Source organism: Theropithecus gelada, chromosome 12 (assembly GCF_003255815.1).
Source record: "Theropithecus gelada isolate Dixy chromosome 12, Tgel_1.0, whole genome shotgun sequence".
NCBI classification, from domain to species: Eukaryota; Metazoa; Chordata; class Mammalia; order Primates; family Cercopithecidae; genus Theropithecus; species Theropithecus gelada.
In genome coordinates this window covers 41,639,563-41,665,314 of record NC_037680.1, presented here as the reverse complement: position 1 = coordinate 41,665,314, position 25,752 = coordinate 41,639,563, and the positions used below count along the sequence as shown (strand labels likewise).

Below are 25,752 nucleotides of genomic sequence, written 5' to 3'. Positions count from 1 at the left end.
CAAAAAAAAAAAAAAAAAAAAAAAAAAAAAGATAAGTCTTTTATGGACTAGGAAATTTTTTAAAAATCATGTGATTCACTTTGTGATCATTGCTTTTCTGGTGGTGTGAAACTGAACCCGTAATATCTCTGAAGTATGTCTGTAAATAAAGGATGTGCCAGTAGAACACCACAATTACACCTGAATTCCATAGCAAGGGTTGAAGGAAGAGCAAGTTTTGCAGCAATAGCAGGACACTGCAAGTCTCACTAATGTTTCTGAAATATTTCCCACCAGATGGGAAAGTCTGTGCCCAGCTTTTAGGTGCAGACAGTCATGTCAGACAAAGAACAGGAACACCACTACCCTTGAACGCAACTGAGTCCTCGCCGTCAAACCTACACAGACTTCGGCTGTGATTGGTTCATATTTTCCTTAGGTCACTGTACATTTAAATGAGCAAAGTTTTAAAAAAAAGTTTTCATTTCGTTACAAGTTGAACTAGTAACTGTTAAAACAAAATTATAGCTTCTCCTCAGCCTAAAAGACTTTTAGATGTTTTCAGGAAATGAGCAGTATTCAATAGAATCATCTAAAATACAAATGTTATACAGAATAGAGTATCTTCTGTAATGATGAGTAAGCAAGAAAAAAAAATCGCCAAACATATGAAAAGATACCGTTGTTCAAAGTAAGAAGCAGAAGAGGCCATTTTAATGTTAGAATACACTCTGATTAAGATTAAAGAGGACACTTTAATTATGAAAGGAAAGCTGGCAGTTAGCAAGGGAGTCCAGTTTGATATAACACGGATACTTATAAAAAATAGTTAAATTCGTAAGCTCAGTATAAACAGTAACAAGCATATTTGGAAGTGCAGAAATTAAGTTTGTTAAATGGAAGTCTGTGATAGCTTCCCAATACCTCAGAGTAAAAAGTTAATCAGATGGAAATAATTATTAACAATGTAAAGATATATACATGGTGCAAAAGCCCTGAAGATGCTATCATTAAACATAGTAAATTGAAAAGGAAAAACTAAGGCTAACACAGTTGTTGCAACAAATTCTAATCTCAAGAACCAATGAAATCTTTTAACAAAAAAGAGTCTGTAAATCAAACAGGGTCATGGAATAGCATTTACATTAAAGAAAATAGGCCAGGCACAGTGGCTCAAACCTGTAATCCCAGCACTTTGGGAGGCTGAGGCCGGCGGATCACCTAAGGTCAGGAGTTTGAGATCAGCCTGACCAACAAGATGAAACCCCGTCTCTACCAAAAATACAAAATTAGCTGGGCATGGTGGCGGGCGCCTGTAGTCCCAGCTACTCAGGAGGCTGAGACAGGAGAATTGCTTGAACCCGGGAGGCGGAGGTTGCAGTGAGCCGAGATCGCGCCATTGCACTCCAGCCTGGGCGACAGAGTGAGAGACTCCGTCACACACACACACACACACACACACACACACACGAAAAAGAAAAAAAAAGGAAAAGAACTCCAAATGTAAACATTTCATGTTGAGCTAGAGAAGGTCAAAGGATAAAGAAAAACATCCATCAAGTTTCTGGTAGGGGAAAATGGTTTGCTTTCAAGGAGTGGGGAAAAAAAGCAAAAATCTGGCTGTATCTTATCTTCTCCATATTAGATGTCTGAGAATAAAAGAACAAAATACATTTTTAAGAAAAATATTTGTGTATAAAGTGAAATTATCATTATTACATGAGGGCATTACAGAAATATTTTCACATACCAACAGCTGAGAAAATATATCATCAATATGTCCTTCATGAAGAGGTGACTCTAAGATACACTTCAGCTCTACAGAAGATGATAGAAGAAATTGTAATACATAGTAATAATGGTAATATCCTTAGTTAGGATATGGGGTTAAACCATAGAGCCATATTTTAATAATTATTAGGATGTGGAGTTAAACCATAGAGCCATATTTTAATAGTTGTTGTTAGTAAGGTTATAAAATAATACACTTATGGAGAACATTTTTTAAATTAATGTGAATACCAAATCATGTGCATTTTTTTAAACTGGAAAATAGTTGGAAGGGAAAGAAAAAATTTAATATTTTTATCTTATGTAAGGGTAGTTAATAGGTAGTTTCACTTATGATGCTGATAGTTTCTTTTAAAATAATGGAATGAAATAAGGCAATACATGCATTCCAAAAAGCTAGAAAAATAGAAGAAGAAAAAATAAAGAAGGGAAAAACTGCAGTTGATATATCCCGATGGGAAAATCAGGAAAAATATAAGAGAAGTAGAAACCACAAAACAAGTTATGAGAAGAAAAATCAAATATTATCTGACACCTAAGACAATAAATTTTGATTTGGTTAATTTATAATTAACCAACACAAAGTACCAAATTAGATCACAATGCAAAAGTTGAACAGATGTTGTTTATTTGGAAGAAGCATAGAACAAATTGCCAAAATTAAAAATAAAAAATTGACAAAAATATATCGACAAATACAAACAAAAATGTAGGTTTTACAATGTTATTAGACAGAAAATATGTCTCAATGCAAAAAACTTAAATGGGTAAGTAAGGTAATTTTGTACTTATAAAGGTAAATGTTCTAATAAATATAAACTGGTCATAAAATCAAAAAGTTAATAGTAATACATTATTATGCAAAACTGTTAGAAACTCAGCACAATTGTAGAAGACATGAAATCATGTTTCTTAGCTTTTGAGACACCAAAAGTATGCAAACAAAATTATTAACTATACTAAAATCTTTGAATTTTTCTACAAAATGTGTATGTCTGTGAAAGTGAAATTGTCAAAATGATGTAAGAAGTGAAAACTTGATCAGGCAATTAATAAGGAAATGAGTTAAAAGAAATATGTAAACCCACTTTAAAATAACAATAAAATATGTTTATAGGTGAGTTTTTATTTTCTAGCAAATAAATATTGATATTATCTAGAAACAATTTATTTTCACATTTTGTAAACAGATTCAAAGGATAGAAAAATAGGAAAATTACTCAAAAAAATTTTTGGAAGCAAATTTAAATTTCATAGTAAAACTTTGCCAAAAGAACACCCTCAAACATGAAAATGTACAGCCAATATCACTAATAAGTACAGTTATAAACATCTTAAATAAAACATACAACTACTTAATAACATAATGCACCAAAATAAGATCCAAAATAGTAATGAAAAAATGACACAGCACTTAAAAATATATTAATGAAATACATGACATTAATTGGCCAAAACAGAATATGAACTACATCTAGATGCTCAAAAGTCATTTAATAGACACCACATTTATTTATAAATTATTATAAATTCTCTTTGTAAAGAGAAATATCCTTACATTATGAAGTTGTTCTGTCTCAAATCAAATTTACATCAATGTATCACTAAGGATATTGATGTAAATGTAATTTAGTGAAGAGCCACTATAAATATTTATGTCAAAGTTAGGAAACAGTAGGAAATTTGCACTATTAATATTTTCCAGGAAAATCTGCCAGTATAGCTGGGGGAAAACATTGGTTAGAAATAAGTAAAGGAACGATTGCTTAGAAATATTAGAAAAGAAAGGCATGATATATTGTCCTAATTATTTACAGACAAAATTATGTACCTAGAAAAGCTAAAAAATCAACAGAAAAATAGTAAAATTAATAGGAAATATCAGTAATATAGATATACCTATACATTTCTCTACATAGATTCATTCATTCAGAAATTTAAATACTGTCAAACACCGATACTTGATAATTGTAGTGTAATGTGACTACAATGTGACTACATAGACCAGAGTCTGCAACTTAGTTTTCTTTTTTTTTTTTTGAGACGGAGTCTCGCTCTGTCACCCAGGCTGGAGTGCAGTGGCCAGATCTCAGCTCACTGCAAGCTCTGCCTCCCGGGTTCACGCCATTCTCCTGCCTCAGCCTCCCGAGTAGCTGGGATTACAGGCGCCTGCCACCTTGCCCGGCTAGTTTTTTGTATTTTTTAGTAGAGACGGGGTTTCACCATGTTAGCCAGGATGGTCTCGATCTCCTGACCTTGTGATCCACCCGTCTTGGCCTCCCAAAGTGCTGGGATTACAGGCTTGAGCCACCGCGCCCGGCCTACTTAGTTTTCATAAGGGATGATTTAGTAAATATGTTTGGCTTTGTGGGCCATATTTTCTCTGTTGCAAGTATACAGTTCTCACCTTATAGCATGAAAACAGTCATGGAAAATTTATATAAAAATGAGCATGACTGTGTCCCAGTGAAACTGTATTTATGGACATTAAACTTCAAACTTAATATAATTCTTACATGTCATGAAATATTATTCTTTATCTCTCCAAACCATCTTAAAAGAGGCTATAAAAGACCATGGTTTCCTGAGTCATAAATAGGCTGTAAGTGGCCTCTTAAAAACAAATCAATCTGGTAGGTGTTATGCACATCAAAAACAGAACTGTCAAAGTCTATATCCTGTCATGAAGAATTCCATAAACTTCCTGGAAGAAAGATTACCGGCTCTAGAAACAAGACAGAAGCAAATTTGGAATGTAAAGGTTAAGAAGGGCAGGTAGAAGACCCTGAGAGGTTTAATAAACCAGTGAAATCATCTTCTGTTCCAGTTTATCTAGATGAAATAATAAGAAACTCCCTATCCTTTCATGTTCTAGGAAATTACTATAAAGAATGACCCTTCTCCATCTGGCATAGGCAAAACTTACAAATGTCCCCCATTTGCCTATGATGAGACCCAACACAGAACTTCAAAATTCCTGTTCTTTACCTCATAAATGATCAGCTAAACTGCCTGTCCCCACTGACCAGTGGGAACAAAATGCTTATTAACCAAATTTTGGCTAAGATTTTCTACTTTCCCCAAATCCCTGAATTTTGACTTACCTTCAGGATGAGGCAGCACGCCACCCCCCTTACACAGTCCCTCAAGGTAGCAGGTTGATCTCAGAGTGGAACATTCTCTGTCAGATCATGCCACCCTTAAATCTCTCTTCCCCCCACCCAGTTCATTCTAGCCTTGTTTACTCCTCTCTCTAAAAGAGAAATTTTGCCTAACTCTTGAGATCCTTGCCCTTTCCACCTTGTAATCATCCCTGAAGATAAAATCTCTCCTTACTGTAAATAAAAATAAAAATCTGACTTTTTGGTCACACCCCTATGTAAAAATCAGCAAGAATTTCCCAGTAAATAAAATTTTCCTTTTTTGTTTAATGGCATGATGCTCTTTTTTAAATAAAAAATTAATTTAAAAAGAATGTGCATTTTCAGGGAAATAACTGATAAGTAAAGTGCATGTGCTAGTTTTATTTTAATGAGTCTTTGGGATTTAAGTAGTGCTTTTTTAATCTTAAATTTAAATGATATATACTTAATAACTGAACATGAGGATAGACAGCAGATAGATTTTTCAGTTAACTTGTATGATATATTTATATTAGTTAAAGGTTTTCTTCAAATGTTGAAAAAATGTCCGCTCTACATTTTTTCCAAATAATTAAGATGCTTAATAATATCTTGTTGCATTCAGATATGCAGAATATGTGCATGGGATATTTCTAAATTTGGGTGTCTGTGTCTAGTTGTATTACCTGTGAACTAAATTTTCCTGACTTCTTTCTATTTTATTTTTCTGTACTTAGATCTTGTCTATGGGATTTATACAGATACCAACAATATAAGATTTTCTTTAAAATCATATTAATTACTATCACATCTAAGCTCTGCTCTGGGGTCAGACTCCTGGATTTTATTTTGTCTTAGTTTTTAGCTATACGATCATTAAGGTATTTAAACCCTATGTTCTTCAGTAGCCTCATACTTTAAATTTAGTCATAAGAGTACCTAATTCACATAAATGTTGTGAGGATCAAAAAATTGGAGTCATGTGAATTATTTCAACAGTGCCTGCATTATAGTAAATATTTCATAAATGTTAGCTATTATACTAATCAAAGTCTTCACAGAAAACAGATGACACACCTGAAAAGGAGATTTTAATTGAGAGATTAAAACAAAAATAGGGTTATTTGCAAAGGTACATTAGGGTTAAGGAAAATAAACAAAGCAGGGTGCACCCCAAGGCTAGCAGCAGCAGGAGGCAAAAGGAGGAAATAATTACTAGAATCAGAGAGAGTAGGGGCCACTTGGCAGGAGTTGTGGTGTTTACATTTAACCACAGTAATCTGGCAGGGAAGGATCTGGGGAATAAATGCCCTTACCTCACTCATGGCATAGAGAACTTAAACCACCCAAGATAATCTTCACTGGGCTGGAAGAGACCTAATATATCAACATATGCAGCACTTTGCATGAAATTCTTGCGACAAAATATTGTCATGCTATCTTTGAAAGTGTACATATAAAAATAGACCCTTTGACTTTTTTCTTTTATTATTTCTACTCTTATTATCGTTTCTTTTGTTTTGTTTTCTACCACCACCACTCTCACTTGAATCACGGATGTTCCTTTGGTTCTTACCACCTATTATATTAGAACATCCCAAATACTTGTCCTTGTCTATGAGCCACTCAGCAACACACTTTGTTGTTGTTGTTTGATTGGTTGGTTTGGCTTGGCTTAATTTTGCTTACATTTTCCTGAGTCTGTTTTTGATACTTGCTGTAAAGGGACACTAGGTTCCAAAACATTTTCCTGTATTTGTTAGAAACATTGTCACTAAAACTAAAATAGTATATACTGAATTATAGTCAGAAACTATCACATCTTTTAGAATGTTTTGAGTTACAAAATATATTTAATATTATATTAAATCATATTTTGTTCTGTTGATTACTCCTTATGGTCTTTAATAATAAGCAGATTTTTTTGGTTGAGTCATTTAAGGTCAGAAATCTGGAAAACCAGAATCTCAGAAAAATGATGAAGAACACGGGATCAAATTTGTTGGTAGTTAGGGTGGTATCTCAAATCATTCTACAATTCAGGGTTTGAAATTCCTGCAAAATACACATTCCTTGCCATCCCAATATCAGAAGAACATTGTAACCTACATTTTATCCTTTCCTATAGCAGCCAGGTCATTGTATTTTATAAGTTGCATTATTGAAGGTAGATAGGTAATAATGATGTGGGGGAGTTAGGCTGTGTATACTTGTGAATATATGTTTATGTGACTATCATTGGTTAATCTGTTATTGGTTGTAAAAATTATTCATGGAGTTACAGAACTCCTTGTGAACAAGATTTGGAAATAGAGATTTTGTGTGTGTGTGTGTGTGTGTGTGTGTTTGTGTGTGTGTGTGAAATAGAGAGAGAGTGAGAGGGCACCGTCTCCCTAATTTATACTTATTATTTACATTTCTGTCAAAATTTTTATATACTATACCCATATCATTTTACAAATCACCTTAAAGTCTACTCAAACAAACACTAAATTCAAAAGCTATAAAGGCAGTTGTATTAAACCAAACTATTGAGAGCTATTTTAATAGGTCTCTTGAAGTAGGACATAGTTATGTTGTAAAACTAAGAAACTCCAATAGTACCTTGATTGAAGTTTTAAATGAGTAGAGCTCAGCATATGTATCACCTCCTATGGAAGAGAGTACATGTAGATACTGGGTAGCTTGATAGAATCATACAAAACAATATCTGTCCTTATAGAGTACACAAGTAAATGTGACAGATGACTCAGGTCCACATAGATCTGGCTACTTCACATTACAAGTGTAGAGATAGGTGCAGAGTATAATGAAAGTATATGCTGCATATGAAAATAGAACATCATAAAGGAAGTGACATTTGAGTTAGATTTGATTAGGACAAAAGTTTATATACACTTCTGAAGCAGTGGAGATTATTAAGAAAAAGTCACTGAAATTATTCAGTGGAAACTTTTTTCAGTATAGGATTATGTGGAAAGTGATCAATTTTTTCATAGCCAGTTAGCATATTTATATTAGATAAGACTTTCTATAAATAGAGTAGTATAGACATTAAGTGGTAAACGATGGAAAATACCTAAACTGAGATTTAGAACAAGACATGCTTGAAGACTCTTTAGGTGAGTTAACTGGGTGGCTTCCATGAGACCTTGGTGATTTATATAAACTAAGGTAGTAAACAATTTTATTACACTTAAGGGATTGAAAGCACAAAACGATGAGGTCGACTTTCCCAACTGAATTGAGCAGGAAAACAACGTTCATTGTCTCTTATTCACTAAGCTAAGGCGTGCTTCTAACTGAAACTAAAAACAAAACGTTTCCAAGAAATCTGGCATTGTTAGCATTATTTCAATTTATCTTTTAAAAAGGAGTATAATTAACTTCCTGCGATATGGTCACTAGAGACTAGACAGTGAGAACACTGCAGTGATTAAGTCCTGGACAAAATAACCAGCTTTATCACATCTGTAAAATGAGACCAATGCTTCGCTCCACATGGTTGTAAAAATTAAAGCAACCCACATAGTGAAAGCTCAGGACACAGCATATGCAGGAACGATATTAAATTTTAAGTGTATGCTCATCCTATGACTAAAACAGCAGATTTTTAAAACTTCTTATGTGCCAGACATTGGGTGTGGTATTTGGGAGGTAGATATCATGACCAAGTTCCTGACTTTGAGGAGCTCACAATCTAGAAGATGAACAAGCAAACAAAGAACAATGAAGTCATAAGAGAAAAATATTAAATGTCATACATAGCAGGAAAAGGTCTTCAGTAACTATTAATGATACATTTACTCTCATTTAAGGTTTGATTTTATAACACTAATATGCATTTTATTTCTATTTGTGTAAATACTGAATGAAAAATCAGGCAATTTGCACTGGGTCATTTGTAAATGTGAATCAGCCCAATAAAAGTGAAAGAGAAAGCATGGTGCCCCTTAGTATGCTTAAAGGAATAAATTTAAGTTTCTAAGATTCATTAATTTACTCTACAAACATTTTTAGTCTCTTCTATAGATCAGGAAGTGTTCTAAGCATTTGTGAAACATCAGGGCACCAAACATAATAATCTCTGCCCATTTGGGGCTTAAATTACCAACAGGAGAAATACAATGTATACAGTATGCTATAAGGTGATGTGTTAGAAGGGAAGGAAAGAAAAGAAAGGAAATGAAAGGAAAAAAAGAACAAAGCAAACCAAATGATAACAAAGAAAAGAAAGTATAGAAGAATATGGGAGATGATAAGAATGAGGTTAGAGGAAGAGGGCTCAGATTTTAAATAGGATGGTTAAGAGTAGGTATTATTTAGAAACGACATTTGAGTTCAGATTTTAAACAGATGAGGAGGTTAGTCATGCAAGTGCCCAAGGCAAAATTATTCTAGGCAGAGGAAACAGCCCAAAGGATTGAAGTGTTCCTGGAATATTCAAGAAATAGTGTAAGTGAGTGAGGGAAAGAAAAACTGGAGACAAATTCAGAGAAATACTGTAACGGGATGGAGACCAGGCTAAATAGAGCCTTTTTGGAAATTGTCAGGTGACTTTTACCCTGAGAAAACTGGATATCACTTGCAGAATTTTGAGCAGGATGTGGCGTAATCTTCTGTCTTGCCGTGTTGAGAATAGATTGTGAGGACAAGTAGAAGAATAAAGTCCAATTAGGAAATTAAGGCAGAAATCCACAAGAAACTTGATGGTGGCTTGAGCAGAGTAGCAGTGTGAAGGTGGCAGCACATAGATCCTGGGTATATTCTGAAGTAGAAATCAACAGGAATTTCTCAGGAATTGAATGTGGGATATAAGAGAAAAAGAATAATCAAGGATGATACCAGAGTTGTTAGCCTGAGGATGAGGAAAACTAGAGTTATCTCCTGATAAAAGTAAGGTGAGGAAAACAGGGATTGAAGCAGGTTGGTTGGGGATGACTATCAGAAATTTAGTTTAGGGATGTTAACTTTGCAGTGTCTTCTAGATATCCCAGCCAAATAATCAGTTAGACCCACAAGTTCAGTTTGGCAGAAAACTGGAGGTAAATATTTGGATGTCATCATTATTTATGTGGCATTTAAAGCCACAAAACTCAATGGGAACAAAAGAAAGTAGATAAAGAAGAAAAGAGAATCAGGGACAGAACCAGGGACATTCAAATAATGAAGTTTGGAAAGGCAGAGTAAAGAGTAAAATGACAGTAAAGGAGTGAACAATAAGCTAAGAGAAGAGTCAAAATTGTGTGCTATCCTGAAATCCAACAGAAGGCAGTGTATCAAGGGGCGGACAGTGATGAACTGTCTCCAATACTGCTGGATGGTCAAGTAAGATGAAAGCTGAGGATGGACCACTGAATTTGGCAATAGAGTGATCATCAGATTTCTATCAAGAGCTGATTTAGTAAAATGTTAAGAGTAAAAACCTGACTAACATAGATTTAAAAGAGAATAGAAGGAGAGACAGATACAGAGAATACAGCACACACTTTCATTAAGTATTTTTGCAAAGAGGACAAAAATTTTAAAAAGATAGTTGAAGGAAGTAAAAAAAATTCAAATATAGGAGCAATAATGAAATACTTGTATACAAATATAATAAAGAGATAAAATTACTAATGCAGGAGAGATAGAGAAATAAAATGCTCTAGAAATGCCCTTGTGTAAGAAGCAATAGGATCTAGTGCACAGATGCAGGAACTATTTTAGATAGAAATGGGGATAGTTGATTTAAGGTAATGGGTGGGAGGTCAGGTTATGTGGGTGCAGAACCTGGTAGGAAGGCACATGTAGTGATAGAAACCTGTGGGGAAAAATCTCTTCTGATTGTTTCAATTTGTTCACTGATTTAGGAAACAAAGTTTTCAACTGAGAGTGAAGTCGAGGTAGGAGATATTGGTGGTTTGAAGAGAAAAGAAAAGATATGAAATGTAAGTACAAGAACCTGGGAGAATAAGTGATCTAGGGACATGTGGCATGATTACTGGGCATCATCAAGGATCCAATTGTGTGTGTGTCCACCTGCAAAAGTGCAGGCATGAAGAAAGGTGGGAATTGAATATGAGGATGAAGATTCAGCCAGACAGTTACCGAAAAACCAATCAAACAAAAAAACACTAAGAGGGGGAGTTTGTTAAGTGTGTATGTATAAACAAGGAGTGATTTTTATGAATGACCATGGAATTTATCTAAGGAAAGGGAAGAGGACATTAATTGAGAGACTATCAAAGTATGACAAGATCAGTGATTTAGAGGCCTGGTGTGGTTAAAGGATTGAGTTGGAGTTCTAGATGAAATGCGCTAGAAAGGTGGTGTAGGATGTGTGAAGGAAGGATTATAGGCAGGTCACAGTTACTGGCCATGAAGAGTTTCAAGATAAAACCATGGGTGTGGATGTCTGAGGAAGGGTAAAAAAACATGATCGTTGGAGGAAAATAATTTAAGTAATTTACAGGATAGTCTGTTAAGAGGCCATACATATGCACATTGACATTACCGAGATTTGGGTAGAAAGTGCCAGTGGAGAAAATTCTGGGGTTCTTGGAGCTAAATTCCTATCTTCTAAGGATTACACATTCATGAAAACTCCTTAAAAGATGCATATCCAAATGTGAAAATAATTTGAATCCATATTTTATCCTGCTTTTGCTTTTATATTTGAATAGATTTATGATGCTGTGAGTCTAAGTTTGTAATAACAGCATAATTTACTAACAGTTTTTTTTCTGCACACAATTGAATTCCCTGGGAAGTCAGGCTTAACATTATTGGAGTGACATCATTCCTGATGATATACCTAAGGATTCAACAGGAGTCATTAGAGGCTTCAACTGATGGATTTGTCAAGGCCAGTAATTGGAGCAGCTTAGCTGAATGCCGTTTGTCTAATTGATGGGTCATTTCACATTTTAAGTTTCTAACACTTAGGCACCAAAATCATGAACAATTTATTTGAATAGTCCGATTAAATGTAAAAGTTTCTTGACCCTTAGAAGTAGAGTGACTGTGCATCCCAGTTTACCTGGAACCATCTTGATTTATACCTGTTCTTGTGGAGAAATTATTAACAAACTACATCCTGGTTTAGATGACACATTGTATGGTAACCCTGTCTACATAACTAGGCTCCTGTCTTCCAGGACTGTTAATTCAGGAAATAGTAAGTTTAGGTCTAAGCACTTCTTGCAGATCCTAGCTGCCTGACAATTGCTGGGCTCCCTCATTTGCTCAATCCAAGGGAGACACAGTGTATTAGTCAGTTCTCATGTTGCTATGAAGAAATACCCAAGAATGGGTAATTTATAAAGGAAAGAGGTTTAATTGGCTCAGTGCTGCATGACTGGGAAGGCCTCAGGAAACTTACAATCATGGCAGTAGGGTAAGCAAACACATCCTTCTTCTCAAGGTGTCAGGAGAGAGAATTGTTAAGCAAAGGGGGAAAAACTCCTTATAAAACCATCAGATCGAGTGAGAACTCACTCACTATCACAAGAACAGCATGAGGGTAACCACCCCCGTGATTAAATTATCTCCCACTGGTCCTTCGCACAACACGTAGAGATTATGGGAACTACAATTCAAGGTGAGATTTGGGTGGGGATCCCAAGCCAAACCATATCACACAGAAAAGAAGGAAAATATTTTAGCTGGATGTGCTGAGCTGATACAGAGATAGCATCACCATTGCCCTGACCAGCTTGCTTCACGCCTTAGATATTTCACATTTTGATACCACTTATTCAGAGAAGATAGTATCAGTCTTCTTTTATCATAATATTATCATAAACTCCCTTTCTTTTTTTCATGATATTTCAACCACTACCCTTCATATATGCTTAAGAGAACTGTTGTTATTCCATTGTCATTTCCCCATACATATCACACAACACAAGATGTAGCAGAGTAATTACACAATCACATAATTGTATACTTATTTGCTAATAACACCAAGACATGTTCATGTTCAAAACATTATATAATCCCAACTAATCCTAGATACCAGCAAAAGACTTAACAACTTAAAACTATAAAAATAATCTAAATAATTCATGCACTTTTTGTGGGCAATTGCATCCTAAGATCATTTTATTGCCCTAAATATTATTTTAGTAAGTACAAACAGTTAACTGAAAGGATAGATTTTACCATCAAAAATATTTTATCACATTCCAATAAATAAAATATACTTAAATACCTTTGATTCTTAAACCATTTCTCTAAAATGTTTCATTAATAAACAAAAATATATTACCCAACAAAACTTTTTCTTTTATTATTATTAATGTAGTTAGTAATTATGTCTTCTTCCACATAAAGGTTTTGACTGAAAAGTTTAATGGAACATTGCCAAGAAAAAAATTGTACTTCCGATTTGCAAAATCCACCTCTACCTCTCCTTCCACTGACCTCCAATTTCACTAAACCCAAATGGATACAGAGGAGATAACACTAATGTACGAGTGTTATAGAGAGCAGATTTTATTTTCCTTCTTTCCTTTTCTTTTTATTTATTTATTTATTTTTGACCCAGAGTTTCTCTCTATCGCCCAAGCTGGAGTGCAGTGGCACGATCTCAGTCTACTGCAATCTCCACCTCCTGAGTTTAAGTGATTCTCCTGCTTCAGCCTCTGGAGTAGCTGGGATTACAGGCATCAGCCACCATACCTGGCTAATTTTTGTATTTTTACTAGAGATGGGTTTTCACCATGTTGGCCAGGCTTGTCTAGAACTCCTGACCTCAGGTGATCTTCCCCCCTCCACCTACCAAAGTGCTGGGATTATAGGCAAGAGCCACTGTGTCCCGCCTACTTTTCATTTTTTAGTACAATTTCATCTCATATTCTTGATGCAGGTTATCTTTTCCTAATAGAAATAATATTTCAATAGCCACTACTATATTGGCAATGGTATTCATTATTATCGGTAAAATATACATATAACTCATCAGTGCTTGTGCCTTCTTTAAGGCTTCCCACTGCCATTTCATGACAGATGAATGCAAGAGAATGCATTCACCTTAGAGGAGATTGGCTGCAAGAAGACACAAGGATTCTGTAACTGCCAGAATAAAGGGAGAAAAAAGGAACTTCTCCTAGGACGCTTCATAAGAAAGCTAGTTCCCTAAAGGAAAGGAGGTTCCTGACATTGACTTTTTTTTTTTAGACAGAGTCTCACTTTGTTGACTACGCTGGAGTGCAGTGGCACAATCTCAGCTCACTGCAACCTCCGTCTCCCAGGTTCAAGCAATTCTCCTGCCTCAGCCTCTGGAATAGCTGGGACTACACGTGCCTGCCACCACGCCCAGCTAATGTTTTATTTTTAGTAGAGACAGGATTTTACTATGTTGGCCAGGTCGGTCTCAATCTCCTGAACTCAGGCGATCCACCCACCTCGGTCTCCCAAAATGCTGGGAGTAAAGGCGTGAGACACTGCACCTGGTCATGACATTGACTTTCTCTCTACACAAGGCCTAGTGAAAGTGCTAATGAAACTGAAGGATTCAAAGAAGGAAAGAACTTGAATAATTAATTTAGATGCTGGCAAACCAGCCCTTAGTAATCAACTAGATATGTATAATAGTTATGTCTTGGTCTAATTCACTACAAGTTTTAAATAGAACCTGTTTTTAAATAGGTGGTTATGAATAAGAAGTTGATAACTGAAGTATGTAAAAGCTTCATGTGAAACAGTGTTATTATTCTCCAATTCAAGAATTAATGTGACTAAAATATATTCTGCAGGAAAGTGTTTTAATGCTGAGGATTAATTATTTCTTCCAGAAAGTCCATATGCCACAAATAGTCTTTACTGAGGAACAAACTGATTTAAATAGAGGAGATACTTCTTCTTACAGACAATGATTTAATTTCCAAAAACAGGCCACCCAAAGTGAGTTACACCAGCTTTGCTCATTATCATCAACCACCCTTTCCTCCTGTGTCAAGGAAAAGCATTTTCAAACCTTCCTTCTGTCTCTCCCAGGACCTTGATGTACTTTTGTTTCTTCTTTCCTCAATTTCTCTCTATTGACTTCATATCTTACTCTACAAAGGGCTTAGGTTTTTCTAATCCTCACTAAAGTTAAATTTCCCTCAATAGTACCTTCTTTCTCAAGGTAAAAAATGTTACCTCTCCTGCCTTTCCCTGGCAAACTTCATAAAACTTAAATATAATCCCCAGATTTCTCATGTCCAATTTAGTCCTCAGAAACCCTGTCTCTGCCATTCAACTAAACCTCTTCTCTTAGAATTCATTTATGACCTGATAATGATAACTAAATCCATCATCTTTACTCTATCCTCTTATGAACCAACCCCTTTACGGGTTTTCTATTGCTTCTGATCCCTATTTTGATATTCAATTTACCTGCTTTGCCTCCTGTGATATTGTTATTCCATCAACTTCTCACATTGTTTTCACACAATTTAATAATACTTTTTCTAGACTTTTTTACTCTACTAATGTTAAGATTATGTCCCCAGTCATCTTCACTTCTCTTTTGTTCCCCATTAATGTTTAATTATGTGTGACCTAATTTTTGCCCACAACTGCATGCAGATCTGTATATTCAGCCTTAACCACTAATCTGATACATGGATATAACATGTTCAGCTTCTTATAGAACACCCCAGTGTATGAGTATGTGCCGGTATGTCAAATGCATAACACCAAAAGCCAAATTCATTATCCTTACTTTTACTGCCCCAGGGGAAGAAAAAACAACTGCAACAACAACACTGACAACAGAAGCTTCAAACAGATTGGGTTATTTACCATTCTCTACAGTTTTCCTATACAACGCCTACAGTTCCCCATTTTCTTGTATTTACTTGCCTCACCTATGTACCTAGATAAGCAACTTTCTGTTTTTCTTTATTTGTATCCAACTCACTCTTAAAGATCTAATTTAACTGTCACATCCTCCTAAAATCTTTTCCTCTGAGCTCTGAGCCCCCCATGGACAGAAATCGACATTATTGCTTTATTCTGAATCCCAGGATGTAACATGGTGCCTGGCACAAGACGGATGCTGATATTCCTGTCCCATTCACTTTCTCATCTTTCTTCATTCCTTATTTTGAGGTATAGTGGTATCTGCATGTGTATATTTGCATGTTAACCTCTCAGAGGTAAACTCCGTGACTAACTATTTCTTAATCTCTACCATGGGCGCTTGGTAGATACGTAGTATTTCAGAAATATATGTAGACATGACACATTTTAATCCCTTTCTTTTCTCAAGATTTTGAAGAAGTAGGGTAAAGCCTGTGCCTAGTAAGTGAACAAAGGAGGAAAGGCCTGGACATGAGATGATATTCTTATAGTTGTCAATAGATTAACCTATATGTACAATCTTTTCTATTAGGTAGGAGGGAAAGAGTCATGTGGCCATCCATATCATTCATGAGCATAGGGTAGAAGAGTATACACCCCCTAATAATGAACAAGGCATACTAAAAAACAGAATTTCCATAGTTGTCATTCAGTTTTCTTGGATGCTTTGACAAGAAACCTAAGAAAATTGAGCACTTCATGTAATATGCCATTGAGCAACAGTATACTGAAAGAAACTCTATTTTACAGAATACAACTAAACACACACACATACATGCACACACACAAACACAGTGAATATCAGCATACCTGGTCTATGCCATCCTGATATGTTCACACTAGAGATAAATTGCGTTACTGCTATGGAAGATATGGAACTGTCAATCAGTGTTCTAGCCTTGCCTGATTGTAATTTAGTACGTGACTCTGGGAAATCCACTTAATCTCTCAATTACAGTTGCTTTTCTTTAAATGATAATGGGGATAAATGGTTAAATATCTGTAATTCTAAAAATCTCCATATATATGGAGCCATGTGGTACTACAAACTCTAGATTCCACACATTTAAAAAACATGTTTTTTTCATGGTTTGTCCAAACCATTTTATAAAATCACTCCCCATAGCTTTTGCAACCTCTGTCATGCAAAACTACCTTTTTATAGGAAAACAATGACTGAGATAAAAACATCCTGATGCACCCCCACTGCCTGCCACCTCCACCATCACACACACACACACACACACACACACACACACACACACACACACAGCTCTTTCCACAGGAGAAAGAAGTGAGGCATTTAAAAACAATCTTACAAAACTATTTTTAAAATATTCGTAAAATCTCTTTAAATTTCTCTAAATGAAAATCAGTGGTTGTTAAATGTAGGATTTCTATATGTCTTTATTCCTATTATTCTGATAATAATCAAGCAAGGATTTAAGGGAAATCACGAGAAGCAGCAGAGAGAAGCTAGGCTGTTGCATGCAACTTCTACCTCCTGAGTCATTCCACTCTTTAACACAGATAATGTCACATGACCTAAAATAATTTAAAATGTGAGCACCTTCTATAATATCAACTGCTTAAAATGGCCACAGTTCTATTATCCTAAATCCAATAAAATATAGAAAAAAATCAATTTTCATGGCAATTAATTTGTGTTCAGCATACCCCTCACATCCACACTGGGGGAGGAGGGAGGGTCTATAGTCTCATTCCAAGTCTATTAAACACATTACATAAATCTTGATTCATGTGGGAGAAATGGCTTACGTATTATTTCTAAGAGGTAAAAATAAACACATAAACAATCTGTACCATCGTAGCCAGCAGAAATCATTCAAAAGGCCTTTGGACTCAGAATACTGGCTTGCCTCTGAGGCTGCAATCAGAAGGCTCAGCCCTGGGCTTTGGCAGAGCCACTGCCATGTTAATCTGCTTCATTATATCTCTACAATTTGCTCACTGCATTAAGGAGCAGTATTTCCCTTGTGAAAGAAAAGCCCATCTTTCACTTTGAAAGCTTTACCTTTAAATGGTAAACAAATACAGCCAGAGACAGACACCAACCGCTAGAAAGCCAAATAAATAATAAAATACGGTATGTCATAGTCAGAGCTCATTTCAGCCTAGGAAGATTTTAAATTGCACAACAGCTAGAATTAGAGCTTTTGAATCTCTTAGATCTGAATACAAGCTAACAAAGCACACATCTTATATTAAATGTCATTCTTAACATAGATAACAATCCGTGGATAAGTCAAAAATAGAATCATGCTGGCTTACCTGAAATAAAGAAAAATGTAAATCATAACACAGAATCCACGTATGTGTTGAATATAATAGTCTTCAATGCAATTCTTCAGAATTTTTACTGGAGTAGAAAGTAAAATCTCACATGTATTCTATCCTCATTAAAGAAGAAAAAAACAAGAAAGGATGACCACAGCATCCTCCCTCCTTTACCTTAGCTTTCTGTTCTGACACTCATTCGATGGTACCCAATGTCTGTTAGAAAACAGCATGCTAAATTAGAAAAATAAATAAATAAAGGCAGCATCTTACATGACAGCTCCATCTCCTGGTCAAAAGTGGAACCATTTTAATTCATGTTCCTTTGGGTATGTAGCAGTTAGCACATAAAATTACATGATGTACAACCCATAATTCCACTGTATTTGAAACCAACAACCTTAATTAATTGTAATTTAAACATTTAAGAAGAATTATAGTATGAATTTTTAGAATTATGATTGTATTTTGGGGATTTGAATTTATTTACATTATGTTTAAACTGAATGGAAGCTTTTCCCATCGTTGAAAACTTAAGATTTATTTAACTTTATATGCCATCTGAAAAAGTAACATGTATCTCCTATAAAATGATTTTAGATGTCAAGCTTTTTGTTAATGAACATCACATCTCTTTGTGGAGAAGTATAAGTTTTTGTCACTAGAGAAGATAACACATAACACTTTGTGTTGTTATTATTGCTTGGAGGAATGCTGAAAGGTTAAAGTTAAGGCAGAAAAATTAAATGACTTAAAGACAAACTTGAAAAATCTTTAGTTAATCTAAGCTAAATACAAAAATACAGATGACAAGTTATAGGCAATATGAAATTTGATAATTGTAGTAGCAAACTATAGTGTGTAGTTACATCTTCTCAGAGAGATAAGAGAAAATTAAGTTGTCAAAAGAATTCATTTGGTAAATGACACCATTTATAGAATCCAAGTTTTACTGTGCGTATGATGCTCTCAATATATGTTCATTTAATTAATTATTCTTTTTATGAACAGTTGTGAAGGCCAGGACCTTTTTTTAAATTTTGAAGTAAAAGGATAGGCATTTTCTTCTCCCAATTTTTTACCATATCATTTTAATTTGGGGCCAAATTGATCTTTAACTTCCTATTGCAGTAACGCTGTCCATGGTGCTGAGAACCAATTTTAGACCTCATGGTGAGTTCTAGGTCTTAAACAGGTCTGAAATACTGTCTTTGAAAGATTTGATATAAAATTTACCATTAAAAGTCCTTAGATCAACCAGAATAATTGATAGTATCTAATATAAAAATAGTTAAGTAATATTTTATCCACAAAATATGTATATACACATGTTCACCAGAAGCCAAAATGCTGATAAATACATTTAATAAAATACATGATCACAAGCAACACTTTCTCTGGATTCATAATATTTTATTTTCTATGTGCTAAAGTTATACTGCATAGATTGTTTTAACATTAGGTTGTTCCCACACTATTAAATAGACGAGGAAACCAAAGCCCACTCTTCAGTAACTTATCCAGTATTAATGAGCAAGTCAGAAGAACAAACCCAGTTCCTTAAATTTTACCTTACTTCCATTTCTACAACATTATTAAGATGTATTAGTTTGGCTTTTAAAATATGTTTTTAACACTGCACAAATAAATAATTAAAGAGACTTGGTAGATCAAATTATTTTAATGTATACACTCAACTATTTCATCTCACAAATTTCCTGCACTATCATACGATACCTAAACTCTCAGGGCACATACTTATAATAATTTTGACACATTAATTTGCAATTTCAACAAATTACTCCTGATGGCCAAGAAGCTTAAAGCCTAAGATGCCACAAATATGAAATATTATTGATACTTTATCTTTAAAATCATGGGAATTTTACGATAATTTATATAAAATTTAAATATTTTTCTTAACACAGTAATCATTTTCCCCATAGTCTTGAGGGTAAATTTTATCCTTAAGGAAGATGTGCCTAACTGATCCTGGGATTTTGTGTACCTCTAGGTACGCCATCTCATGCCCCTAGGGATACAATATCCCAGTTTCAAGACAATAGGGTTATATGACACAGAAACTGGAGCAATCCTCTACAACTGTAAGTCATATCACATACTCTTCTTCTCAGAACTTTTTAGTAGCTACCCATCTCCTTGTGAATAAAGTCTATGCCTCCCCCAGTGTTCACAATGCTCACAGTCTGGACTCCTTTACTTCTCTGATGTTATTCTTGCTCTCACTCACTCTGCTTCTTCTTTCTCGTTTTGTCTTCTTTCTCATTACTCAAACATGGTAGGCATGTCCCTTCCTTCAGAGGTGTCCACTTTTTAATCTCTTTGCCTGGAAATCTCTTACATGGGCTCCGTATGGCTCACTTCCCTCATTCTTATCGCAGTTCACAGCTGCTTTCTTACTGAGGCTGGCCTTGACCCTCAATACCACACACTGTCCCCTCCTCTGGTTTTCCCTGTAGTACTTAGCTGACATACTATGTTGTCTATTATCTGCCTCCTCCAACAAAATGTAAATTCCATGAAGGCAGAGATGTTTGCCTGTTTTGATCACTTCCATAAATGTGGTTCATAGAACAGTACCTGAAATATAAGACCCACCCAAATAATGAATACACGTCCCAGACATAGAAAATTCATGTTTTTATTAATGCACCATAGGAATGCTATTATTTCTGTCTGTGGATTCCTATGTTCTTATTAATATGTATGTCATAGAGTATGAAATCAATGACACAAATGGCACGTTCTTTGAGTAAACTATTTAAACTATGTTTAATTCGTATACTTAAGCAGAAAACAGAACATATAGTGAATATTCCATAAATATGTTAGGTTAATGATGCCAGTGTTGAAATTAGACCATTATGTTCTTGAATTGTTTTTAATGGAGTTCTGACAAAATTTTGGTAAAATATTATTGAATAACTCTTATATCACATTAGCACATCTTTCCAGGGTAAAAAAAACTTTGAGGTAACTATTATAATTTTATTTTTATGGAAAATGTTTAATCTTGTCTAGAAAATTTTAGCTGTTTTAAAATAAGTTGTAAAACTAGCAACATGTCATGTGGTAGATATGTGTGCATGTGTATATAAATATATATATATACATATGTACACACACAGACACACAAGTACATACACACACTAATTCTTTATGAAATCAACTTGAGTTAGGCATTCATTTGGCATTCATTTGGCTAGTAACAACAAACCAATGACACATAATTTCTCAGTAATATGTCTCTCTAGCATTGCTTTAATCATAACATCCATACTTTTATTTTGGCAGCTTGATTTTCAAAATTATTTTAATTGTTAGAGATAAAAGTAAGTAAGCCTTATTTTACCTCCATTAAGTTGTGGATACTGACTGTTATTTAATTTTTTTCTACCATTTATCATTCACCCAGACTTCAAAATATCATCCACCTGATTCAGAAAATAAAAGAAGACTAAGTTCCTAGTTTATACCTAATATTTGTTTACATTTTTCTCGCAACACTTCTTATTTAAAATATCCGCATTGGAGAAAAGCAAACGAACAGACATTCTTAAATGACAATTTCATTTGTACACTTTTAGTCACCTTAAAATGCTCTAACCTCTTTTAAATTATTGGTCACCAACGTCAAGACAGTTTTAAAAAGTTGAACTCCATATCTAATGTTTTTCCTGCAGTATTATCATTAGAGAATCATGGACCTGTAAGCCAAAATGGGCATATTTTTATGCCATGTTCAAAGACTTCTAATACTGATGAAGAGGATAGCTTATTACGTTAGTTCCAATTAGTATGAATTGTTGGCATCTAATAGTATGTTATCAAAAGATGAAGAAACAAAGGAAAAGAAAAATTAGGCCATCAAAAAGACATAATTTCCATAAACAAAGTCTGACAAACAGAACAATTCCCATAATTCCTTGAAAGAGGAGGTATTACAAATAATGCTATAAATATATAACATTTATTGGGCATGGTAATGTGCTAAATACTGTACATAAATTATCTCATTATTCCTAGCAACAGGTCTGTGAAGTAGACTTTTATCTTTTTCCTCTTAGAGATGAGAAAAATAAAAGTAAGTGATGTCTTGACCTCCAACTCAGACCTCTATTCTCAATGCTTATGTTCTATTTAAGTTCTACTTAAGACACAGGAGATGTAACCTATGAGGAAGTGATTTCAGTGACCTTTGGAATTTATGTGCTTTTTGTCCTCATCTCCAGTTGTTCGCCAGTTGTGTAAGCCAAGGATAAAACAAGAGTGGAAAAGAAGGAAGGTCTTTAAGAGTACCTCCCTTCAGTGTGGCATTTCAGAGCAGGTGATGGATTTGCATTGGATGCAAGGATTGACAGAGGAAGATAAACAGAATGAACTAGAGTTATTAAGGAAAATAAATTGTCAAGAAATTAATGAGTGAAAGAACAAGGCAGAGAGGTGAAAGAGAAGCACAGGACCCACAGACCTCTGCCAGAAACCCTTCTCTTCCCCAAAGACGATTGTCTGAAAGAGAGCAGCATTTCATGATTCTATGAGAAACAAGGACTTATCATCTACAAGGCTCACATGATTTTGTTACCAACACCAGAAATACACTAATCCTGGCTGGTAACACCTTGCTGAGGGTAACTGAAATACACAAAGGTTGTCCTGACATTTCTCATCAGTAGGTCTACCTTTATTGTGGAGTAAATAACTCAATCTAGCATGATGAAGAAACAGATAAATTGACACTCTCTGAACCCAATACTAAAATATGGTCACCAGATGTCCACAAAAATATCCCTGAAAGATGGAAGACTGATCGTAAACTATAAATTCATTTCAGTGGTTCTTACGGTAGTCATTGTCCAGCGTGCAATTTTTCTAAGCTTTTCATTGTCATTGTTGTTAATGATAGTAATTATCAACCAAAAAAACTGCATTTGGTAAATTCCTAAATTTTTGTTCTGACAATTTCAGCTCTCTCAGTGGGGTAGAAAACACCCAGATAGAGAAAGATGATCCTGTTCTTAATTCAGCCCAACAAAGAACTTCAGGAGGAGCTCCCTAGGCTTAGTTACGGGATGGAATGGAGAGAGCACAGACAATTGGAATTCTGGAGGTTGCATTGAGCAGATAGCCCTGTTGCCCATCTGTAGGAAGTATTAAAGTTGAACCTAGGAAGGGCAGATAGAAGTCTTAATTATCAGAAGAATCCCCTATCCTTACTGCATTTGTTACACCATAATAAGGTACGGGGACCACAGCTATATGAGGAAATTCCAGTATGGCAAACAAGAAAAGTAGACTAAAAAGCAAACCCTAGAATGATGGAGCCTAAGCCATGGACCGTATTAGTCTGTGGCCTGGGGGTTGGAACCCCTGGTCTAAAGGATGCCAATTGTTCTGTTGGTGGGTGGGCAGAGGAAGATGAATTCTGGAGAAACTGAGCCTCCAGGTTCACTTTCTAGAAGACATAAGTACTCTCTGGTAACTTTCTGGAGTGGCACTGCACACCTATTCCTTTGACCCGTGTTGATCACAATAAACCAGTTATTTAAAGTCACCTCTATCGTATGGTGGTTCACTGGGAAATAAAGGTGCTTTCTTGAGCCAGGCAAATAATTGAATCGTAGAAGATAAAGAATGTCAGGAATGGAGGGAACGCCCAGAAATATAATACCACAAAATTAATTGCCATCTGGGTACTAAAGGGCAATCTTCCAAAAGCCAGCATCACTGGATGATGCATATATACCCATCATTGGATGATGCAGCTATGTCAAGTAGAGATGCATATATATACCCAGCTCCACTTATGAAAGTTTAGTTGAAATATAACTAGTGATGTGGAACCTAATATAATAGTTTCTATCACAGATTCCAAAGGAGAAGAAACACATATCAAAATAATTGCAGGGAAGTCATCTTATGTTTCCAAATTTGTACTTAACATAAACAAACATAAATCTATTAAATACATATATATACTTTCTCTCTCTCTCCATATATATATATAGCCTGATTGTTCTTCTCTTGGATTCGACTCCAGTACCACCTTGTTCTAAAAAATTGACTAGCAATACAGAGTACTCTGGGTGGACTAACATTGTTTTAATTGTTTTAAGAGTATAGTTCATCTCTGAGATGCTGAAGTAGAGAGAATAATTAAAATCAGAGTAGTAGCTTAAATACGTTCTGCAAAGGAGGAGAAAACCACCGCCAGGATGGAACTATCAGAAATAAATTCTAGCCTAAGGTTAATGGTAAAGGAAGGGACATAGAAGGCCTTTAAGCTAGTCATGTCTTCAATATCTGTGCAGATATACTGTCATAACTGTTCCTGTGACCAGCCAAGGTTAGGAGTGATGCAGGCTGAACTCAAGGAGGTGGCCCCAAAGGAAAGTGCTCAGGTCTCAAAGAAGATTTTGTTGGTTAGTTGATCCTACTACCTCAGCAAGTTCAGCTACATGCGTAAACAGAAATGCGGCAGCATTTTCCTGGGGGAGTAATATCCTCCCAGCCTGCCGGAGTCATCGTTACGTCAAAGTCAGTTTGCAGAGTGGAAGTCAACAGAATCTTGGGATGCACAAGGTTTCAAATCCATTCAAAGAACACATGAAACTCTTTGTCTTCTTGAGGTCACTAATTGTGACAAAAGCATGGAAAAATTAGCAGTGATTCATTGTCAGTAACTAGAAAACCTTAGAAATGACGAGATATGCTTGGTGAAACCAGTATCTCCCAGATCTAATACCTCATCTAGCATTTTTCAGATGCATTGTTATCATGTACACAAGAGAGTCCCATTGAATTGCCAGAGGTTGGTTTAAGTTTCCATTTTTATCTTTACCTTTTCTGTATGTAGAAGACTTGTGGGGAAATGACTGCATATTTGGAAATCTAACCCATCTCCTTTTTGGATAAAAGGAGTCTAGGGGCCAACCTACAAGTTTTCATATGAGGCTATGGAGCAAGAAGGGGCAAAATATGTAGAAGTAGCATCCTAAGCCATGTTTATAGCAGGGATTGAAGCCACATTATCATGTACGAGTGGAGCAGATGGAATGGTGAGTCAAGAATAAAAGATATCAATGTTGAAATCCAAGTTGCACTCATACAGAAGAAAGATAAAGCTGTCTCCAGATATCAAATATCCATCAGTGGCTTTCAATGTTCCTGATGGATATTTGATGGGACAGAGTTTTTGGAAGAGTGGATAGAAAGAGAAACAAACACTTGCAGATGAGATTGCTGAACAATGCAGGATAATATCTGAACAATTATGAAGATAGATGGTAAAATTTAGTGGAAAGGTGAATAATGAGGACTGCCAGTTGACTCACATGTGACCAGGTGAAGAAGGAGGACTCAAATATGTAAGTTCTAGCTGATTTTCCCATTACATTTTTGCTCAATACTAGAAAGGACTTAATGATAACTGATAGCAATAAATAGAGCTGCCTTGGCAGACAGATATTTCTCTGAATTCTGCTAGAATTTGAACACCTGTCAGAGGTGTTGTCAAATGGTTTCTGATACTGGGTCTGATGTAGGGACACCTAGCTCCTACATCCACTTCGGCTCTTAAATAACAAGATACTATGATCAGATTTAATATGTAAACTTCTCTCTTATTTTATAAATCAGGAGATTGATCCTCAGAAAAGGTAGGTGACAGTGATGGTTGATTTTAGGTGTCCACTTGACTGGATTAAGG

At 35.2% G+C, this 25,752-nt stretch overlaps 1 protein-coding gene across 2 annotated transcripts in view; it reads right to left on the bottom strand.

Moving 5' to 3' along the window:
• The window catches only part of SCN2A (sodium voltage-gated channel alpha subunit 2), a 164,915-nt gene extending 146,659 nt beyond the window's left edge, over positions 1-18,256 (bottom strand). For both annotated transcript variants that reach the window (XM_025404934.1, XM_025404933.1), the window contains exon 1: positions 18,018-18,256. The gene's annotated coding sequence lies outside the window, so the exon portion shown is untranslated. The remainder of the gene's footprint in view (positions 1-18,017) is intronic.
• Positions 18,257-25,752: the final 7,496 nt, after the last annotated feature.